Below are 6,615 nucleotides of genomic sequence, written 5' to 3'. Positions count from 1 at the left end.
AATGACAATTAACCAACCGTAGTACTTAATTATGAAACATATATAACTCTATTTGGAAGTTGACAAATTTATGGGAGTTACATAATTGAGAATTTTGGAGTGATTTGGGTTGAAAAATAATTGACAATAATTGGAGTAGACTACTTAATTATTTATATAGTTGTTGAAGTAAGAGGAAAAGAAGGGATATGCATATACGATCTGTTAGCAAATCCCTCTCCACCACCATATCATATCTTTTTTTTTTTTTTCAAATTTTTCACATCTTAATCACACGTAAAACTTTAAAGAGTTTTGACCTTCGTTTATAATCAATTCAGTCCTTGAAGATCTATAACTACTCAATGACAAATCCATTTTTAATGATAGTTGGGCCTTAATTTTCATTAACGTAATTATATGTCCATTATAGAATTGTTTAATTGAGATTAACCCCCCCACCCCCAGGCCGTATCATTTATCTATAATCCAAAGCTTCAAAAATAGGTTTGCCTTTGCGCGTGCATGGTTGCGCATGCATTAACCGAAAGATCTTCTCTCATCTTGAAAACGATGATTGTAAGCATGAAAATTAAATTAAATTAATTAATAAAAAGAAAAATCAAAGTGATGGTTGGATTGTTTTTTGTCAACTACTGTTACGTATAGCGACAGAGAATATATATGAAATGATCTAACATCTAACCAGTTTTCGTCCACGCAATCAACGGTGTGACGGGTCCTTCACAGCCTTGTCAAATCGACTACAGCCACGTGTCACCCAATCATTTACCTTTCTGCCTTTTGCTTTTTTCATTTTACCATAATACCCTTTCTTCTATGGAGATGAATTTAATTAGGTTAATGTTAATGTTAAGAGGAAAGTAATGATGAGTTCAAATGAGATTGCAAATATCGAAGAGAGTTGTAATTGGATCATCCTAATCTTGATAAGGGACAAAGACACAAAGCTGACAAAGGGATATATTTGGGAAACTAAAAAGAAAATCACATGCATCTATTTTTATTAGTTTTTTGAGTACAAAGATAACAACCTCTGGCAGTGTTAAGAATCACAGCCCAAATCCGTACTTTTTTCCAACCCTCGTGAATCGAGGGCAGTGTTTTTTCACTTTTTCTCAAGTTTTTACAATTCATTAATTCACCAAAGTAAATAAATATTATTTGAAAAGGAAACTAAGCACTAGGTACTACATTTCATGCCATATGTTTTGTCTCTTTAAAACCATCCTTGTCTGCTTTTGTCTCTCTCCAACGCCCATGTCTTTTCTCCTTTTATCAATTAATAAATTCATTTCACTTCTTTCCCTTTGCTAAATATAATCCTACGCTATTAAAATTAAGTAAACCACCTCTAATCTTCTATATATATACAACATTAGTTTGTTAATAATCCCATAAAGAACAAAATTTTGACATGGAGTTCGTATAAAAGAAAAAAAAGGACAAATTAAACGAAGGTCGACTGCCATTAATTTGACTATATATTTTATATAGTAAATTTATGTTGCGATGCATGTAGAATGAAATAGAGTTGAATAAATAAGGAGGTAGGTTAGCATGGAGGATGGGAAGATGAAGATGAGATGAGAAAAACAAATAAGGGTGAAATTAAGAGAAAAGGAAAGGGGTTGCAAAATGGGGATAGACAATGACAGTTGCTTCCTATCCTCCCATTTATGCCTCTGATGTTTATGGTTAAGCACATGGTACTATTGCAGAACATGTCTTGTTCCAAGTTTACATGAATATCAAACATGGTTCTTCTTCTCTCATTGCCCTACCATTACCATCTCTACTATTTATTATGTTCCTCCCTTTAATATATCAATGTATTTCGTATTCTCACATGATGGCCCATTTCATGATAAGTCGCAATCTTTTATTAACTCCCCTTTCCCCACTTATTATATACATACCAAAAAAAAAAAAAAGTGTTTCCATTTGATTTGATTGATATATACATGTATTTGTATTTTGTAATATATGTGTTGATACAAAAATTTGCACCAACTAGAGCGATCCGATCGACCTTGGTGGGATCGGAACTGGTGTGTGCGTGATTATGGATAACCAGCAATGAATTGATAATGAATGCAGTAAAGTAAATGGCAAAAAGGATTTTAAAGTGGTTTGATGAGATGAACTCTTGAGCCTATGTCCACTGTTCTTTGTATTTGCTGTGAGAGCTTACAATAGTAATTCTAGGAATATTTTCCAACCCTTTCCTCGTCATTTAAAGGGGTTTATATACAAAGTTTGTACAAAGGAAAAAGCGAAAATAAAGGGATTACAAATTAAATTGAAATGCAATTCTGATATTCTCGCGATTGAGCGTTGTGATTGCGCAAAAATTGCTGTCAATCTGATCATTTCCGAGATATCTGAGATCTGAAGTTATTTGGGAATTGGTTGAATGATCACTCGAATTATTTGCGACTAGCTTGTTTTGGGTCGAGCTATAGCTCAACGAGCTTATGTTGGGTCAGACAATTAGTGGAGTCGAGCTGGTTCTGGATCGAACTATATCCTCGCGATGCTCCGAGCTTGGTGGAAAAATCACACACAACGTCTGCCCCCCTAGTGTTCGATGCTCGTTTTGGGCTTCAAAAACTATCACTCGATTTGATATCAAGCTCGACATCATCAGTAGGTCTCTGGACGCAGGTTCGGTCAAGCTCCAAGGGTCGAACCCCATGCTTTGTCGACATACTCCACACTTTGATCTTCTCTCTCCTATGATACCTGAAAAACTTGGAATATGAATGGTTAGGACAATTATGTAAATTCCACGCGATTATGTCGCATTAAATGCGGCAGCCTTTGACAGTCACGTTTCATCGTGCGTGGGTGACTTTAGTTGTCCACACACCGAGTTGAGGTGACGTGTGGCAATAGTTATCATTACAGCAGTCTGATGGTTTGTCCCCCCTCGCTGATGGTTGACACGTGGCCACGTGTAAGGGCTAAGATTACTCAATAAATGGAGGGTTGGGACTCACTGTAGATCGACAGCTACGATCGAACCCCGCCTTTTCGCCTCCCATGCAAGCTACTATAAAAGCGAACAAAGTCATCAAAAACTCACTCAACTTGTGAAAATTCTTTGACGTCTTTTCCTTATTTTGTTGCTACTTCATTGTCGTCACGGTGCTCTTTTCGACGAGTTCTTCACATTCTCTTATTCTAGTAAGGCTTCTTTCCCTCTCTTTAGTTGCTTTCTCTATTTTTGCGGCTAAGGGTGACCATTATCGTGGCCACATTGAGCCTTCTAGGGATTTACTAAGGTTTTTAAACGTGTCTCCAACGGTCCTAGGTTTAAGGAGGGTTTAATGCGATGGCCGTCAGAATCCTGGATAGATCATGTGCATTCGTCGTCTGACGCAAGCTATCTTGGGTGCTTGAACTAAAAGCAAATTGTGGATAGGTCGCCGAGTCTTTTGAGCTCTGACACAGGTTCACTTTTGTTTCAGGTACCTAGAAGTGAGCTTTAATTATGTCTTCATCCTGCAGCCACATGATTGATCGCATGTTCGATTCACCTACAAGTTCGACAGTCCTCGAGGGTATAATCCCTAAGGTTTTCGAGGAAATCGTCGCGCGAAGCTCGGACCCTAATGCGGCGGGCTCGTATGATCGTGCCTCAGTGTAGTTGGCTCAATCTAAGCGGTCTCTAGTTCATTGGCTGCAGAGGGAACCACAATCCTCGATTAATATCGAGGACCTAAAGTGCATAAGAGAGACTTATGCACCGCTACTCAATTTGATAGTTCCTAAGGATTCTTCTTGGAAGAATCCCTCACCCGAATAGGTGGCGATCTCTGAGACCCTCCTGAGATGCAAGGTATCTATTCTCCCTTATTATTTTATTGATAGGGTTCTCAGACGGTTCGACATTGTTCCTCTCCAACTGTCTGTGAACTCATACATTATAATCATAGGTCTGTATATAGCATACACGATCGCCGATTTGGGTGAGTCATCTGTTGAGGAGCTCGTCCATTTGTATAGGCTAAAAAAGGGGTAAGACCAGATGTACTACCTTTCCAAGATGAGGAAGGTACGTTTCAACGGGCTGATTAATATCCCAAAGAAGGTCCCGCATTACGACTCCCAATTTTTCTTTTATGAGGCCTGGGAGACCAGTGTTTTTGCTTTGGAAGCGAGTAAGACTTCGACCCCCGGTGTGTGCAAAAACAACTTTCAAAATTTATGTTTAAGCTAACTGAGTTGCTTTGCTTTGTAGTTAATGTCGAGCAAAATTGTCTTTTTGCTGCAAGTTTGCAAAGGCTCTAACGTTTTAGCGGCCTGCCCGATAGACAACACAACGTTAACAAGATCATTTCCCTTCCTCACTTAAAGGAGTATGACTTCTGTAAAGGCAACACCAAGTTTCTTACCATTCTCGAGAAAGGCTAGTTATAGCTTGCTTGCTCTTATTTTTTCTACGTAGATAGGTTGCTCACCATTTGCTTCTCTTTTTTCCAGAAATGTGGGCTGAGAAACCAAAAGGCCTCAAGAAGAAGGCAGTGGCTTTTACGGCTGCCAAGAAAACGTCGGATGCTTTGGCAACAAAGCAACCCACTGGCATTGCTGACGTGAAGCATAATGGTGGTAAACTTGGGGAAGACCCAAGTGTGAAGAAGTCCATGATTGCCTTAAAGGCAGTTGGCAGGAAAGATATCTCTGAGCCCCAAAAAGGGCCGACAAAGAAAACACCTGAGGTAATTGTGGACTCGGGAGAACAAAAGACACCTGAACAGTATAACGGCTTCGGCAAGAAGAAGTTGATCGAGCCTCAAGGGGGCTCAGAAAAGCAAAAAGTGGCCAAGTAGTAGGTTGGGTCAAGCAAAGAGGTTGCCATGCAGGCTGACGGCCAAAAGAAGTCTATAGCTAAGGACTTGGCCAAGAAAAAGTCTGCTTCTACGGGTAAAACTATCGCTGCCAGGGGAAGTAAGTCCAACTCATCTCGGTCGAGAGGCAAGAAGATGGACGAAGCAACCCCAACTACGGTCGATGCATTGATTGACCAACTCCCCGACCATATCAGTGTTGGGGTCGCAACGACTAGGGATGGTGTCACCTTGCAAACATTCACGGGCATTAGGGATTCATCTCCCACCGAGATGCTGGCCTAGGTGTGTAGCTATACGTTAAAGGTACTAGTAGTTCACCTTCTTTATTGTTTTATGCTTGCTATCAGTATTTCTTGTTGACTTTTCATCATTTCTTTAGGCTGCCATTGCGAGTAGGCTTCTCTACGATGAGTGTTATCATACGTTGAAAGGCACTCACAAAGAATGGCAACTGGCAGAGACATTGAAAGAGGATGCCTTAGCTAGGGTCTAGGTCATTAAAAAGGCAAAGGAAGCAAAGTAGGTTGAGTTTGAGCGGCTTAGGGAGGAGATGGCGGCCTTCGGGGTCAAGGAAAGGGAGTTCCTTGACAAGATAAAGGCGAGAGGTTGCATAAGCTAAGACTGAAGCCGAAGCAACCAAGGTTGGAAAGAGTTTGGCATAGCAGTAGGGTGCCAATAACAAGCTGAATTATGAGCTTTCTTCAGTCCAAAAAGCTCCCTCGGGTTGGGAGACAAAGTTTAACTAGACCTCGCTTGACCTTGCCCAAGAAGTGGAAGGTCAATGAAAAGCTAAAGTTAAGGCCGAGCAACTCAAGCTTCAAATTGAGGAGCTGAATGAGGCCATCACCACTCAGGCTTGGCAGACATCAATCTTTCTCATGCAGAAGTTATGGGAAGTTCACCCCTCGATTGACTTCTTTTTCCTTCCGCGAGCTTATTAGAGAGAGGTTGATAGGATGAAAACCGAAACTCAAGGAATGGTCTACGTATACTCAGATGATTTCAAGGATGATGGTGAGGGCCAGGATGAGGTCGAGGAAGGTAAGGAGAAGATTGGCCTCAAGCAAGAAGTCCAGGATCCGACTCCCTTGGCTATACTTCCCCCCAGAGTTACCGATCTTTCTACGGGTGAGGCTCCCAACCTTAAAAAGGTCGCTACCATTCCTTCCGTCGAGGAACCGTCCATCTGTTATAGTCAGTGGCGAGCTCTTTGGTTTGGCCGAAGATGATGTCCCTGCTCCTCCACCTGCCTAAAAGATTATTATTATTTTTTTTTTTGTTAAATTTGTAATCGAACTCGTTAATGAAAAGAAGATATTGTAATATATCCTTATCGACCAATTCTTTTTTATAATCTTACAGAGTCATTTCAATCGTCTTAACTGGACTTCTAAAAAAAAACCAAATTTGCTCCAAGTTATGCGTAGCTCGCTTCTTGAGGAGCTTTTTTGAATATATGCGATGAAATCTTATGTGACAACTCCGACTTCAGATCCATTATCCGTTTCGAGTTTTGGTCATCAATTTAGGGCCAATTTCCTTCGACGTGTTTTTCTTAAACTTTTCCAAGTTTAACTTCGTCGATTTGAGATATTTCACCCTTATATAGTCAGATTTTGGCATGGCTTATTGAGATAAGCTGTCTTTTTTCGAACTCGACTCCAAGTTCTTTTCTAGATGTTATCGTATATGTCGCAATTTTTGAAGCAGTGAATAATAAGCGCTAAACAGGTAAAAGTAACAATGATGAACAATTTTT

Source organism: Pistacia vera, unplaced genomic scaffold, assembly GCF_008641045.1.
Source record: "Pistacia vera cultivar Batoury unplaced genomic scaffold, PisVer_v2 Contig1212, whole genome shotgun sequence".
Lineage (NCBI taxonomy): Eukaryota > Viridiplantae > Streptophyta > Magnoliopsida > Sapindales > Anacardiaceae > Pistacia > Pistacia vera.
This window is presented reverse-complemented; position numbering follows the sequence as displayed.